Here is a 17,032-nt window from a genome sequence, read left to right as displayed (position 1 = left end):
ATGTCCAATTAATGTGCCGGCCGTAGAAGTGATGAATCAGGCTTGTGTATGTGTGGACAAATTAAGGTTTTTAAAACAGAAGTGCACTGCTTTACATAAACATATGAAGACTGCTACATTTGTAAGAGTTTTCCAATAAGGTGTCATTCACAGGGTTGCTGCAGTCGTCTCTTCATTATGTGCAGAGCATATAGTGGAGTCGTGTAACCAGACAGCGTAACTCCCCGTCACCGACATGACCTAAAGTGATAGTCTCAGGGATTTCCTTTCACCTTACACCCTCGCACTCCTTAGAGCCAGATTGACTGTTTTGACAGGTGGTATTTTTTATTTTTTTTTTTTTAGAGGATTTTGTCTCACAGAGAGCCGGAGACTGACAATCTTCTTGAGTAGTCGTACTCAGACCTCTGCTGAAGTTGTCAGTCTTCATTTCAAAAATAAAAGACTGCGTCATGTGGCCACTTCAATGGAGCCAAATGGGCCGCAAAGGCTGGTGACAGGCGAGATCGAGCTGAAGCCGATGCCTTTTTACTTTCTTGGAATCTACATATTTACTTTTGGTCTCTCACATTCAACCTTCCCTGGCTTTGAAAAGTACAATGGCATTCAGTGTGACACTTTCTTTCAAAGGACCTATGGAAAGATTTATTGAAGTACATCCATTAAAATGACTCCTCATTGGACAATAGGACAGTTCGGTACTTAATCTCCATTTGAGCTCAGCGATGGAGCTCACAGGGAGACGTGTTTAGTGTCAGACAGCCGGCCATAGGTGCCTGATGTACAGTTCTTCAGACAGGGCTCTCTCTCATGGTAAATTTGGATGAAGTCTGGATCACATAAGGGACAGGATTCACTGATGATGACAGGCACAGCGTCACAAACAGCTACACAAACAAGGCCGTCCTATATAGCGGTAATAAAAAGGCTGTACCTGTCACGTTAATTCCTGCGATCTGAAAATATTAAATTAAAGATTAAAATAATAAAAAAAAACATATAAAATCATTAGTTGTCTGTTGGACACAGTGGCCTCAGCTTACAGGCTCAGTCCTGAACAAAAAGGATTTCACTTTCTCTACCAGATGAAGTGGCATAACATGTTCTGTGGTGGTTAAGATATGTGAGTCCCTGACCCTGAAATGCATCATTGTCATGTCTATCTTTTCTTCCCCTGATTTGCTGTCATAATTTAAAAAAAGGCCTGTATTTATATAGCACCTATTACCTACTCAAAGGTCCTCAAAGCACTTTACACATTTGCCCATTTGAAAACACAAGTACACACATTCACACACCAAGGGTGCAAACATGGGAGCAACTTACAAACACATTAGAATGGACTTGTGTGCCGTTGTTCAACATGCCACAAACATGTTGTTGGTAATGATGCTGTATGTAGGTTGAATCCTTTATGTTTCATAGGATTTGCTTAACCTTAATAGCTATGACTATATTAGCAGAGTATACAACAAAGTTCACTTAACTGCCTTGTATTAAAATACAAATGAATAAAATAACACAAAGAACCAAAGGCCAAACAAAAAACAACCCCAAAGAAGAACACAGCATCACTGCAGGAAACATGGAGAGCAAAGGCAGGAACAAATCCACAGTAACACAGGGCAACAAAGACAACGAACAGGACACATGTGAGAACGATTAGGGCCGGGCAGGTAATCAAAAATGGAGGAGACACATGAGGAAGTAAAACAGACGGGGAGACTAGGCTTTCAAAATAAGACAGAAGCCTGTCCTCTCCCACAGCTGGACTACATATACGACAGCTGGATTCAAAGGGGGGCTGGTCGTATAGCTGCAGGCCCCACCCACTCAGGACACAAACTGTTTGTACCTCTTCCCTCTGGAAAGAGGTACAGGACCATCAGAACTCACACCAACAGACTGAGACACTGTCTGTGAAATCCATCACTTTCCCATACACATCCCACCCACCCAAAGACTGAGCAATAAGTCTGTACACAGACAGACTGTACTTTTGAACATTAATATGCTGCAATATATTCATACTGGTCACTTTAAAAAAGTTAATTTGCACTGTTAGTTTTACTGCTTGTATTCTTTATTCTATTTTATATTTATTTAGATATAATTTGCCTTTTTTTCATTCCACGTCTACCTGTGTGCCTTAAGCGAAGAGCTGCTAAACAAAATTTCACTGTGCCTTGCATAATGACAGTAAAGATTCTTGATTCTTGATAAATCAAAACAGAAGCGATCCTTTTCAAATGCAACTGAAACCCAGGAAACAGTCAAAGGAAAACAAACTAAAGCAGGGATCACGCCAGTATGTCTGCAAAGCTCTGTGTAGCACTACTGTAGAGTGCATGTTGAAACATGCTGGAGCCTGTTTGGTGTGCATGCAAACTTCACCTTGCAACTGTTAATAATTTTATTTTATTCAAGTTTGAAGCGTTCTTTTACATTCTGTATTTTTATCGTGTGACTATGCTGTTATTACAGTGAGAACTGTGCTACTTTCACCTTTTTGAAATGCATAAAAATTGTAGTTATTTCTCTCAAGAGGATGGTGTCATTTTACTCTTAAAGCTGTGCTTGTGTGAACCTGTTGTTTGAACTGATTTTGGGAAAGTGTTATACAACTAAAATAACCTTGCTCCTATCAAGAAGAAACATTCTTCACACTGTAATATTACAGTTGTCATGTTCTGAATACAAGTACCTCTATAAATGAAACCTGCACTCCAGGTATGAAGTTTTTCTTTTGCTCGCTCTTGGCTTACTGTGTTTGCAGTGTTTTACACTCCATGTAATAACTTTAAACTCAATGAAACATGACCTTTCACCCAGAAACAGCCCGTTTCATACCTGAAAACCAAAAGCAATACTCCAGATCTGACATGTCTGCAGATGTTTTTTTATTGTGACAGAAGATATATTACTACAGCGACCTAGAAATGTTTGTTTATAACTGTTAAAGCAATATCGTGTGATTTCTGAGGTTTAGATTTGTAAACCTGATGCACCCTGCGTCTGTCTGTCTGTGTGTGTGTGTGCTAAGTCCATCTTTTGCCAGCTCATTTAACTGTGTGAGCCATACAGGCTTCACAGATGCATCTGTCTCCATGTAGTCCACCATATGCAGCTTGCTGTCATCTTAGGGGGAAGGGAGGAGGGGGAGAGGGAAGAGGGGAGGTGGAGTGTTTGAATTTTGAGGATGGCAGCTGAAACTGTTTTGGGCAGCGGTGAGTAAAATGCTGCCCGTCACACTGGGAAGGAAGAGAGAAGGTGTTGTGGTTGATTTCCACAAAAATATTGTATGTTCCAAAAAATACATCATTGTGATTTATAGTCTGATAGTCATATAAATTCCCACATTCATTCAGAATATGTAAAAGGTATTTGAGAAGTTAATGGCCCAAGCTAGAAGCAGAGGATCGAACCCTCCATGATGTCACCCACAGGTTTCTCATGAGCACTTTTGAAGCACCGCCTTGGGTGGCTCAAGCCAACGGCATCTTTGTGGTCCTTAAGTCTGCCTTTGGCTGTGTCCCAATACCTGAAAGCGCCCTTAGAACTTCCAGGAAAGGTGGAAAGGCACACTTGTTAAAAGTCCATTCAGAGGTGCATGTGCGAAAGAGACGAGAGCTGTTAAGAGACAGTTCTGTGCACATTGCTACCAGTGGGAAAGACACATGTTCATCCATAAAATCACTTTGCAATGAAGCTCTTTGTTTCAAAAAATGTACTTAGTATCATCACATTTTATTTGTGCTTTAAAGGTAGGGTAGGAGATTTCATTCTGATGCACTTTTTGTTAAATTAGTGTAACTTCTCTTTACAATCCGATAGCAACCGATTAGTTCGGCAGTTCCGCTTTAACACGAAGAATATGAATCATCTGTGGAAGCTATAAAACGCTAAAAACATCAGCCAATCCTGCAAGTACCCCTGTGCGTATAGTTGGCTGGTTGTCACTCTCTTCCTGCTCTGCGCGCACCAGAGAGGTACGTGCATGATGGCCGAAGTCACAGACTGGGTGGGAGGCGTGGCTTTGGGGTAAGCTCTGAGAGAAAGGGGCGTGTGTTTATTTTAAAAATCTGGCTGACTCTCACAGTTTTCAAAATCTCCTACTCTACCTTCATGTGACTGAAAAGAAAGTTTCTTAATCACATGTCAATTACAAGCTTGTGGATTTTAAATGGCCGCCAGCAGTAGCACATGTACAAAACTCCTGGATGATCTAAGCATAGGAACTTACATATATTCACTATTTTTTCACCAAAAAAAAAAAATCCAGTTAGATGAAAGGCACAGCAGAAATCCAGTTTCAAATATATGGAAAATTACAATGTGTGCAAACGTTCTTATCGCAGCACTCAGCCAATCTTGGATAATAAAAGAATAAATGAAATTCATGCCTACAGGAAACAAGAGTTGCAGCGCAGAAGTAACAGTTGTAATAACTTTTTCCACATATTTTACTTCAGCTGTTAATGTGGATCTGTTAAGAGCTGTTCTTCAAATGGAAAAAAAATTAGAGATCACTTAGTCACGGAGAGGTGAATCTTAGGGCAGCTTGAGTCTTTTCCACTCGGAGAGAAGATTAAACTCCCTTCTGTCAATATTAAAGCCTCATCTGAGGGTTTTGAAGCGATTGGCACATCAGCCCGTAGGATTTCATCATAGCAGTTCTGGAGAAAATAAGGTTACAGCCTTCCCGTTGTCTTCTCTCTCACCTTATCTTATTGCATCTCAGGCTGACACATCAAGTTGCAATCTGCTCAATGCTCAGGTGTTTCAGAACTCCTCATCCAAGAGAAAATATTTTTAGGAACACTGAGCTACTGAGAGGATGTGGATCATTTGGAGTGAAACAGCACATTACCCCTTTAGCCTTGTGATACTTAACGTATAAATGAATGAGAGTGTGTGGCAGCCTAAATATGAGACATATGATGCTTGTCAATTTAAAAGAAAATCAAGTTGAGAAAGTTACACTGAAACCCCAGAGGGTTCAACCTAAACCAGCGCAGTGCTGGTACCTTGTGGGCTTTAAAATAACGCTAAGACACTAACCGTCAGTGGCAGCTATAACGCTCAGCAGCATGAGGTTCACCATGTTTCCGATCCTTGTTTAGGTATCTTGGATCTCAGTGTGCAAGTCTATCAGACTCCGTAGTTCCTTCCAGGCAACACTTAATCTGAAAGAACACCCAGCTGCCACTCAAAGCAGTGAGCATGTAAAATGTTGTTTATTCTCTAGTTGGACATTTTAACATGAAGGTCTGTGAGTCTATCTGCATTAGCTATGCTTCTGAGCCCTGTAGGTTTTCTGCTTATTTAGCAAGTTAGCATAATGGCCTATCTAAGCTATCAACGGGCTAGACCCTGGACAGGTTGCCATTTCCACTGTCTGTGGTATATGTGGGAGGAAGCCAGAGTACTCAAACCAGGAACCATTTTGTTCAGAGGCGACAGTGTGTCAGGTTTTCACTGGGGAGGGGACCCCAGGAGCAGTACAGAGATCAGTTCAGGCAGAGAGGTGAGTAGAGGAAACAAGGTCGGTACACAGAAGGCAATCTAATAGAGCAACAGTACAGGAGGCTTGACCAAGGCAGTGACGTATAGTCCAGGTAGAGATTCGGTAACCAAGAGACAGTCCACAGGGCAGCGGTACAAACAAAGGAAAGGCAACTCACCAACCAGTCCAAAATGAGAAATCACCGAATCCAAGCACAGTCCAAACCAGGGAATCAGTCCGATAAGGCAAAGGTACCGACAAGGGATTAACGAGAAATCCAAAAAACCAGGCCCAAAAAAAGGTAATCTACGGGAGAGCAATCCTAAAGAGTGCTGGAACGCTCAGGAAATCCACAAAGACAGCTAGAAACAGAATAACACAGGGAACACCAGAAAAACAGAGAAACCAAGAACTAAATTACAAAACAGGAAGATAAAAAATACTAAATGATGACACAGTGTTAACCACTTCAATGCCATGCAGATGTTATGTTCACTTCATTAAAAAAGCAACTGTGCAACAGAGAACACAAACAGAAAGCCCTCTGTATCATATTTATAACTACCACCCAGCATCTATAGAAATGACAGAATAATTGAATTACTTCTGCTCTGACCCCAGTGTTATATATAAAAAAAAACAACACAAAGCCTTGCCACAGCACTGCTGTACCGGATTTCATTAGACTGTGCAGGTGCACCTAATAAAACGAGTATAGGATTCACCTTTTATCCCAAATCCCTGTGAAACCAAAGCAATTTTAGCCGAGCCATCATGTCTAAGAATGAGAATTTCCTCGGCGCTGAGTGAACCGTGTGGGCTGGATTGTTTCTGTGGCAAGAACTGGAAAACACAGAGGTATTATTCAGAGCAGAGATCCTGTTACACCAGAGGAGGATCACATGCTTGGCAGGACGGCCACTGTGAAAAGGCTCTGGTCATCTGCGAGTAGAAAGCCCCTAGCAACAGCATTCCTCCAAGAGAGGAGGCTGGCAGAATCAAGCCACTGTGTTCTGATTGCTGAGAGTGATTACATGATGGCACGTCACTGGAACACCTGTTGTTCAGTACAAGCCAGATTTTATTTGATTTATATAGCCCAGTGTTTGTGACATTTAAACAATCAGTGGAAACGAATCATATTTTTGTGGCTTATTATTGTGTTACATTTTGGCAGTTCCTTATTACAAAAAACAAAACAAGCATAAATAAATAAAAATTGTGGACATCTGCCATGCAAATACTGACAATTAAGGAAACACAATGCAACATAAATGTCTCCAGGGACCTTTAGACAATGACACACCTGGCTGGCAGGCAAAGGTGACTTCTCTAAATGTGTGTGATATTTGTCAGCAATCTAAGAAATGAGTTAAAATATGTATTTTTGTCAGCTTATTTAAACATCCTGATCATGTTTTGCCACTAATAACTCATTCAGGTCCGTCACTTTTTGACATCTCCCTGGAAGAAGATCATGCACTACATCTTATTTATGCTATGTACTGTCAAATTGATCATGTTAGCTTAAATCACTGGTGTTTTAAGGCCTCCTGGACACTGTAGTACTCTGGATGAGAAATTATTTAATGTCAGCATATAGCAATCAATTGGACCTGGACAGATGTCAAGGCGTAACTGGCTCACTGATTCATCACTGTGTATTTAATCTTTACAACAGAAGACTCCAGCTGGGATCATGATAAGTCTTTTTTTTATTTCATCCTGTCTGTGATCTACACACGCTCATATGATAATAAATAAATAAATTCCAGTCTAAAAATACACAATTAATTACTTAATCCAGACTTCTGCTGCACAGAGTATCTTCATAAAAAGCTAATAACGCTTAGCAACTGATGGACCATACATGATCATATAAAACTGCTCTGGGTTTTAGGTCATTGCTTCCTGATTACCGCGGCTATAGAGAGAAAAAAAATAAGGACTGCAAACTTGCAGCCTCATGTGTAGCTCTTTGACATTAAATTTATGGTGATGTATGCATGGAGAGGTCTAATGGACACGCAGTCGCAGTCTGGTTTAATGGGTCTCGTCTCGTGTGCTTGCCAAACAAAATGCCTGAGGTATGTAAAAGTGGAGGGAGGGGGGGGAAAAAAAAAGAAGAGAGCGGTGCATATTTGATCTGGTAAGCACTTGGAAACAGGCTAGAAGTTGCAGGGTTATTAATCACAGCACTGTATTCCACGAGTGAGCAATCTTGTGTGGTGTTGCGAGGTGCACTGTACATTCCATCCCTCTGGAAAGCAATTTATTGGGCCAGCTTCATTCTGCAGGGGTGGTGGTGGTGTGTGTGTGTGTGTGAGCCACCACTTTTTCTCGATTTACTCACTCAGCAGCTGTTTATTGTACTGTAGTTGAAGATTTGCTGATAGAACAGAGAGATAAGAGAAGCCTGAGATCCTGTCAGTGCACCCTGCATGCTGCGTATATGACATTTCTTTGAGAGATTAAATTCCTGAAACAAACAAAAGGAAGTTCATCAGCTGCATCTCCTCACCTCCTCCCAGTCCCACTCTTTTACTAATTCACTCCAGCAAAATTGAGCCATTGAGATGTCAGGGGAGTGTACTCAGGTCCGTCGGTGTGGAAAGAAAGGACACTCTCTAAATTGATTTTTCCTTGTTGCTGAAACACAAAGCGTTTAAAAAGAACGACAGCATAGGAAGCACAGTTTCTCTTTATCAGTAGATACAAAGTGAGATACACTTAAGTGAGAGGTGAACTGTGTTTTTCTACGCTACGGTGCTTCAACAAAGCCGCTGAATCGAAAAAGATCCTGAAAACAGCTGTTCGTGCATATGAGAGCTACTGTCTTGGAGGTATTGTAGCATGATGCTTTCCCTCTAATAGTTGAGTTCATAGTAACCTTTATGGTGTTTCTGTTTCAGGCCTTAGTGGAGCCTGGAAGATGCCCACTATCTAGAAATGCCTGCCACCATCACTACATAGGAGACTGCAGACAAGGTCCATAACATGATCTTGTTATAAGGCACGTGAGGTCGATCGCAGTGGCCATTCTACATTGAATTACACCCCGGGCGAGAACCCCTCTGAGCGATGATGGACAGACTGATGTTAGCAGACAGTAACTAACTAGTTAGTTAACCGACAAGCCAGAGCACTGCATCATGAATGATAGACATTATAAAACACAGTGCGCAGCATCCAGTCGAACCTCTCAGTCCAGCATCAGCCTACAGTCCTCAGTCTCTGCCTGCAGCACTGCTGTCTGTCCGGGTTGTTGACATGGCCCAAAAACTACTGTGTTGTTTAATGATCTTGTATTAACGGTAAGAGCTCTCACTCCTTCGATCATTCACACTACTATACACAAACATGCAATAAGCACACTATCAGGAGACAGTGAGACATCTCCGTTCACTCCCTGTTCGTTCCGTTTGGGAGACCCAAAAGGTGAGCTGTCCCCCTTCCCCTTCTCACACAGCTTCTGTGTAAGGCAGCTTCTCAGCAAGCAGGGGCACCTGCAGCTGCAGGGGGCACTAATTTGCCAATTCTCCATACAGTGATAGGATCCATAATATAACCGCTAACTGCTTGTCCGCCCCCTGTGTGATTATACATACATTTTTTAATGTTCTTCTATCGTCTTTCCTCATGGTGCTCCAAAGATCTTTTATAACACAGAGGTTCCACTTCCTCCTTGTGTCATTGCGTGTGTATGTGTGAATGTAGCGTGAATGACCAAAGAATGAATCTTCTCTTTCTGAAATTAGCTAAAATCTAATGAAGTCACAAAATGACAATGGCACAGATAAACTATTTGCAGTAAAGAATGTGCTCTAATGAGACTGGGTGAAATAAACACGATCAAGCCCGAAACAACAAAGACCGGCTCTGAGTAAATGAAGTCTGTTATCATGGAGGCACAGCTTCAATCCTCTGACAGTTGCTTTTTTCCTTAAGGCGTCAAAACAATATGTGCAACTTTTTCTTTGCACATTTCAATGAAGACAAACACCGACAAAGTGAGGCTGACTTACCTTGGGGCATCTGCAGCGACAGCAATCTTTCATCTTTTTAAATGATGCATCACTTGGACAAACATGCTGTCACTTCTGTGCTAAATACTTGCAGAGAAAAATGGAATTTATATGCCGACACACACACACACACAAGGAAATGCCAAAAATTCCCCCATGGGATCAGGAGGAGTGAGTCAAAGCGGATTCCATGTCACTTTTCACTGCTGTTACCTCGTCGAGATGTCACTGCGATCTGCCATTGCTTTGCAGGCATCAACACTTGTGTGAAGAAGGGAAACCAGAAGACGTAAAGTCATTTTTAATGGATGCTGGCTGACATAAACTAACAGCAGTGGTAAAAAAAAAAGCTTTTAACTGGTAGATGAAGAACAATAAAAGCAACTTTAGATCCAGTTTTTGAATCTAAACATTTAAAATATTTAAAAGGCAGCTTCTTAATGAGGGATCTGCTGTGAGCCATTATTGTCAAAGATGCAGGATATGAGGTGAAGAAAATTCAAAAGGAAAAGTGCACAGTGAACTCCTGTATGTTATCTCTCTGCTGACACAGAAACCGGTCGATGTTGAATGAATCGCGGATCACTGACTCTGTGTTCGCTCGACTGGGCCTTTCCATGTAGAGTAGGGCTTGAGCCAGACAGATGCTTCCAGGTGGAAGCGGACCAGAGGGCAGCGGGGTGTTTCTGGAGCAAAGCCACCCGGAGTTTCCACCTGAATCGACCTACGTTCCTCTATAAAAAAAAAAAAAAAAAACACTGCACACCATCGCCACTCAGGGAGCTCCCCACTCTGACGAATAATCTCTACAGCCAAATCAATAATTAACTGAAAATGCTACATTATGTGAAAGCTGGAGATGTATGCACTGTAAAAAAACATCAGATTTGCATCCCACATGTCAGGAAAGATAAATCGATTCAATTGTTGCACTTGGCTTCTTATGCACTAGCATCTGAAAAACTGGCATGTCTCCAAGGCTCTCTTTCATGTTTACCATGGGAATTTCTTTCTGCTATACCCTATAGAATATAAATTAAACTGCCATGCCGGATGTTTAAAGGGCACTTTGATTTTATGTGGCAAAATGGCACAGTGGTGGAATGCGAGTAAAACAAATATGCACACATTTAGGGGAGAAATACAGTACCTTCACACACATAGCTTGATTAAATACTTGTTAGTGTTTATAATCCTCATCGACCTGAAACTGAAGAATAGAAAACACTCCCCAAAACAGTAATTCTGTATTTATGGTAAATGCTGCCTTAAGGAAGGTTCAAAAAGGATCCAAAACAAGAGTCAAAAGGTAAGGGTGAGCTTTAATAAGCCTCTTAAAACCATGTAAGAGTCCAAAGGAACAACTGAAACAAACCAAACAACGACACAGATAATCCACAGGGAGATGTAGAAATGGTACACGCAGGAGCAGCAGGAACATGGGGGAAACACAGCATGCACACAGAAGGAACTAACAAGGACAACGGCAAGACTCAGGCTACGTTTACACATAGCCGGGTATTTTGAAAAACTATTTCCTTCCCTCCGTTTTCCAAAATAACATCGTGCACACATCATCATTTTCAAAAACATTTCCATTTACATTAACGCTCCCAAGAGCCATCATAACTACGCCAAGCCTGTGGGTGGCAGTGTAGGAAGAAGGAGAAAGCCATGCCAGCCAATCAGAAGCCTCATCGACGCAGTCTGGCTCTTTGTGTCAGAAGCTGTTCCAAAATTGCTGACCCTGGAGACCTAACATGTTCCTCTACATAGTAGGAGGAGCTGTATTTGCAAATACAAACATGTAAAAAGTGCTTACACCAACAGAAATGTAAACGCTACCCAAAAAAAGGTCGCACAAACTGACGTGCAGACTGCTGCAAACTCAGTTTTTCTCAGTTTTTGTCAGTTCACATTCAAAAGTGAACGGGTTCTGCCCAAGGGGTAACGAGACACAGGTGAACACAATCAGGGTGGGGCAGGTAATCACACAAGAGGAAGCAAAACTGACACAAGGGAACAGACCTTTTACAATAAAACAGGAACCATGACCCACACCATGAATATACACATATACTAAAATAATCAGGAGAACTAAGAATAAGCTACAAACCCCAGGATCATAACGAATGTAGTAACTTTCCTCTATGTTTTTTATTAACTATTTATTCATATTACACACGCTGACATCGCAGGCAAATAAAAAACAAACTTTGTGTTTCTTTCTTCTTTCTTAGACTTTGTGTTGTGATTAAACCCAAGGAATAAAAAGGGAATCCAGTGGCCTGTAAAAATGCAGCGCCGTAAACGTCATAGTCACACAGAGGGGCGGATTAAGCTAATTACTGCAGCTGGCTAATTAACAGACTTTGTGAAATACTGGACGACAGCTTGGTCATTTGCGTAATTGTCTTAGAACAAAACGGTGTCAGTACTAGCATCATCTTTTATCACTGAGTGAGCACTTGAAAAAGGGTCCAACTGTTTTTTCAAGACTGTTTTCCATTATGATCCATGACGGGAGACAAAATAATAATTTTCCACACACACACACACACACACACACATGCACACATATATATATATACACAAAGGACAACACACATACCCATCGCTTCCAGTTCTTAAAGAATAAGAACGTTATCGCATCCAGCTTAGCTGTTGCTGCTTGTGACCGTCAAAACAACAATCATCTCTGTGGCGGCATCACAAAGTGCCACTCGCGGATGTTGATGCCAGTGGGAATTTATATCCCATCTCGTCCTGTTATGTGATTTCTCTTGTCTGTTTGCAGCTGTGAGTGACAGCGGCGAGATCAGGGTCCAGATCAAGCCTCTGTTTTGCACGTCCCCCCTACTGTGTTTATGGGCTGCAGTGATGGACATTAATAACCTGTTATTAAAACCCCTCCTTTCTTTTCTGATCTTCCTGTGATTCATCCACTAAATAAGCACTTAGAGGGGGGAAATCACTGTCCTGTGCTCAACTTTTAGGCTACCATCCCCTATGTGATGCTGTCTCTATGCAGAGCTGACATTTTTTTTCTTCTTCTCCTCTGAGGTTTACTGTGTACTCTCCACCCTGTTTCGGCCTCTTTCACCTTTTGCCTTAACCACGAATAAACAGTTGCACTCAAATCCCACTTAAGATTCTGAGCCCCAGCTGCCACCTATTTTCCCAGAGAACTGGATCAAATAAGGCCAAGGGCTGCTTGCCGCTAAGGGTCAACTTCATGGCTTTGGAAACAGAACAATATGAGGGTGCTACATTACTCCTCGTGCTGGTACCCTGACACATGTCCTACAAGAAAAGAGCCAGTAATCAAGAACAGAGGAGCCACTCTGCCCTCCATTTGGAGGTTGTGTGCTTGTATTGTAATAAAAAAGAGAACTCTGAAAGTCTCTCTTCAACACAATGGCTTCTTCTCTTGTTACTAAAAAAATGTAATTGTTCTCAATTCACTCTAATTACATTGGGAAATGTGCATGTGAGCTTCCTTATTCCTAACGGTTACTTACTGACTATTTAATCAAACTCAGACACTAATTCACATTTGATGAGTTCATATGAGTCTAATGCAAAAGCAAATTAAACATGTTCTTTCCTCACTTCAATTGCTCATAATGCAATTAGCCTCGTTTTATTAAGAATGGTGAGATGTCATTGGCCTCACACAGGATGGCGGGCATCAGTTAAATGTGATCGTCTAATGCTCTGGATGCAAACTGATTATTTTGTGTGTGTATTGTGTAAAAGGTGTATTTAATTTAAGCAGCATGCATCATTAAAATGAAAAAAGAACTAAGCAGATGCCTCAGATTGAGCTCTGCTCTCTTGATTAGGATCAGCGCTGAAACAGAAAGCTGACACAATGAAGGATAATTAGCTAAAACGCTAAATGAATGACAGTGAATTTTTAGAGGTGGTATATTTGCATACAAAGCCAATAGAAAAACACAATTAATTCAGCATGTGGAGAGTATTCACAGGCTTAAATAAACAGATACTCACAGAAACAAAACGATGTAGCTGATTTAGTGATGATGAATCCCAAAATGTCATAACTACTTGGTTATGTTTTAAAGGTCAGGGCAACCGCCCCATATATGCAACAAGCTTTTCCACCATTTTCTTGGCTACCATGATAACAAGTTTCACTCTGATTGGAAGATTTTACATTGGCTTATTCACACAATCACACGGGGTGGGGGTAGACCTGTAATCTGGCCTTAAAAATTAGGCCCTACAAGGCCTGATTCCAACAAGTACATTTTGATTGACAGCTTTTTAAAAGCCAGAAAGCCCGACATTATACTTAACATGCACATGCACACAGGTCTTTTGCCTTTTGTCAAGAACGAGTCATTTATACATGTTTTATCAAAATGTATTCATGACTATTGTAGGCTATAGGCCACTTGGAAGTTGAAAAAAAAAGAAATAAAACAAGTCCTCTGTAAAGTCGTAACAACAATCATAACGTCTAATCGAAACTCATCATGTGACCGGACATGTGCCACGCAAGCCCAAGCCCGGCGTGAGCCTTGATGATAGAAATAAAGCCCAAACCCGATTGTCCGGGGGACCTAGACATGGTTTTGAAAAATGACACTCTGAATACATGTAAGACTTTGCAGTGAGATTTTCTGTCATTTACTTGGCTTTACATGCATCCATTCACACAGCCACAAGGGGATGCTTAGCTAAAAAAATATATGTATCATCAACTGCAATTTAACTGGTCAGAAAAGTTTTTTTTGTTTTTAAGTTTCCTACCAAAGACTTAAAAAAAAAAGGAAAGAAACAGTAGTCATTTCCTGTCACATGGGCTTCTCCTTTGCCCCGCCCCTTTAAGAAGACTAGCAGTGGGGTCTGGAGCCTGTTCAATTCGATTTGTAGTTAACATGAGCTTAAAATTCTTAGTGTTTAGGTATGTACCACTTCATCATAATATGAAATACCATAACAGACACTGACAGTTGCAGCACACAATAGTTGACCTGTCTATTGTGTGATAATGGTTGTGTGTGGGGTGTTCTAGCGGGTGAGCAGTTTAGCACATACGTCCACATTTGAAAGATTCCAATAAGTTTGCACCACAAATCCTTTCTTTCCAATCCGGTCATCACAGGTGTTCGTCAGCACTGCTGCGTGATTCCTTCACCTTATCAGCCTCCTTTTCAATTGGCCTCCTGGGAAATCTCAAGCTGCACCTTATTAAGTAAAGCCCCATGCTTCAGGAGTTGTAGTCCTGTTCCTGCTGACTCATAAAAATGATATAGCGGCCGTGCTGACATCAGCTGAATATAATTCTATTAGAGCAGCCATTTGTTGTTGGGTTTCACTGCAGCTTCATTCAGTTGTCTAAATGACCCTTCATTTATTTTAGTGCCCTGCTGGGAAAGAGGGCAGCACCTGAGCACTCAGGATGATACTCCGGAAGCCGAGCCATCAGGGCTCAAACGACAGATCCAGCTGATGCATTTCTCTCTCTCTCTCTCTTTCTTTTCCCTCCTCTGTGCTCTGTTGTTAATGGATGAGACGTTCTCTCATTCTCTGGCTGCAAATGGAGCTCTTAGCTGCAGCTCTCAGAGTGGATTAGGAGGGAGTTTTTGACTGTCGCAGCGCTGGAATAAACATCCGTACAGCATTTTTCACATATGGAATCTTTAGAGGTTTCGAAAATAAGCATTCAGTCTTGGCTACAGTCACCACATTGTCACATTTTAGAGCTCTTAAACAAGGATCCACGGGCGGAATGCCGTGCTTTACACTCTGTTGGACGCCTCGTCATTGATAACACCCACATACTTTCTCATACTCGAAAATTTGCAATTGTCTTGTCTCTTAAAGCTTTTGACACTTTAGTGTTGACAATGAATTTATGCTTAACTTTTACAGTATGTAGTTTTCAAAGCCTTTTTTTTTCCTGAGCCTCTGCCAGTCTCAACTCCCTAACTCCATCTATCAGCATCTCAAAAGCTCTCTATTCTTTTCTCCTCCATCTCTTTTTCCCCTGGTGTCTGAGTCGTGAGCAATAACAGGTGGCCCCTGACAGAAAGTGGGTTGGCTCGTGCTTCAAGTAACCCTTCATTCTTCTGGATCTCCCAGTGCAAAGCACCCCCTGCTGCGATATTGCATGTTTGCAGGCCTAATGGCTGTTATTGTTTCTCTCAAAGCAATAAAGTCAGTAAATGTACAGCTGTTCTTAAATTTTACCCATTATTCATCAGCTAACGTCATTTTAGATTGCGGCCGTAGCTCAGGTGGTAAGAGCGCTTGATCATCGACCGCCATAGGTTAGACAGTAGAAACATAGTTTTCCCTCCTAACTAGGCTAATCCTGCATTCAGTAATATTCAAGGGGCCAGATGGAAAGCTCCGGCGGACCAGCTGTGGTCCGTGGGTCGCAGTTTGATGATCACAGATCTAGAGAATATGAATCATCTCATGCAACATTTTGAGTTGTTCTGACTGATTCAAATAAGACATATTAAACTATGATAGACGTTTAGTTGTGCACAATAAAGCTTTAGGCAGCTGAGCGCTTTTAATCCTGATGTTTGAAAAGAGTTTTTGTTCATTTTTTTAGAAGCAGCACAGAAAGTAGGTTAGCAGAAGAATAAAAAGAGTGACATGACACTGTAGCAAGCAGACAGTCCCATCTGTTGGCCAGAGTCATGATTAGCCTTTTTTGGAGACAGCAATCAATCACCTTGGAGACACTGTCAGCCAATTAAAGCACCCAATTTTTTTTTTTTTTTACATAAAATATCCAGCTTATTATAAAACTCCTGAGAGACACTGAAAAATAACAATGACCATTTAGCGCTGATTAGCTATTGATGCTTTAGGTGCATGTTAAAAACAAAACAAAAAAACAGCAGCACCACTATTTGAATATTAACATTAGCATTTAGCTCATGCATGAGCTAGATATGTTTGACTGTATTTTGTTGTACATTCACAGGAAATAATAGCAGCAGCTGTTGCAGCAGCTAGCATTCACTTTGGGAGGTCTAACATGCTAAGGCCGCTACAAAACACTTTGTATAGACACGAATAGGACACTGACGTGCAGCCAAGATGGCGACCATCGAGGTTGACACTGTCTATCATCCATTAACCAATATTAGTACATCATCTAGTACTCATAGTGCACCAGGTGATTAAAGCTAAGTGCACCTTTTCTATCAGAGACAAACATTCATTGATCTCTAATTTATTCATATATTGCGCTCCTGTTGTGGTTTTTCAGGTGTCTATTGAAATGCATGTGTTTTGCAGGTTTGTGGTTCTTCTCTCTGAACGGGTTGTATCAAAAGAAAAGAGAAGGCCATTCTCAGTGTGTGAAAATCAGGCGTGCTTTAGTTCCTTCCTTCTTTCTTTCTTGTCCCTAAAGCCAACTTTATGCGGTATTCACAGCAAGGACATTTGTTTACAGACACACACGGTTATTGTTGTCCCCAGCTGGGAGCAGCACATTCTCAAGGATATT

At 41.3% G+C, this 17,032-nt stretch overlaps 1 protein-coding gene across 1 annotated transcript in view; it reads right to left on the bottom strand.

Annotated features, from left to right (window-relative positions):
* Positions 1 to 5,764, bottom strand: part of b3galt2 (UDP-Gal:betaGlcNAc beta 1,3-galactosyltransferase, polypeptide 2) — a 42,953-nt gene extending 37,189 nt beyond the window's left edge. Inside the window, exon 1 of the mRNA XM_028403421.1 lies at positions 5,685 to 5,764. The gene's annotated coding sequence lies outside the window, so the exon portion shown is untranslated. The remainder of the gene's footprint in view (positions 1 to 5,684) is intronic.
* Between the last annotated feature and the right edge of the window lie 11,268 nt (positions 5,765 to 17,032).

The sequence above is a fragment of the Parambassis ranga genome, chromosome 4 (genome assembly GCF_900634625.1).
Source record: "Parambassis ranga chromosome 4, fParRan2.1, whole genome shotgun sequence".
Classification (NCBI taxonomy): domain Eukaryota; kingdom Metazoa; phylum Chordata; class Actinopteri; family Ambassidae; genus Parambassis; species Parambassis ranga.
This window is presented reverse-complemented; position numbering and strand designations above follow the sequence as displayed.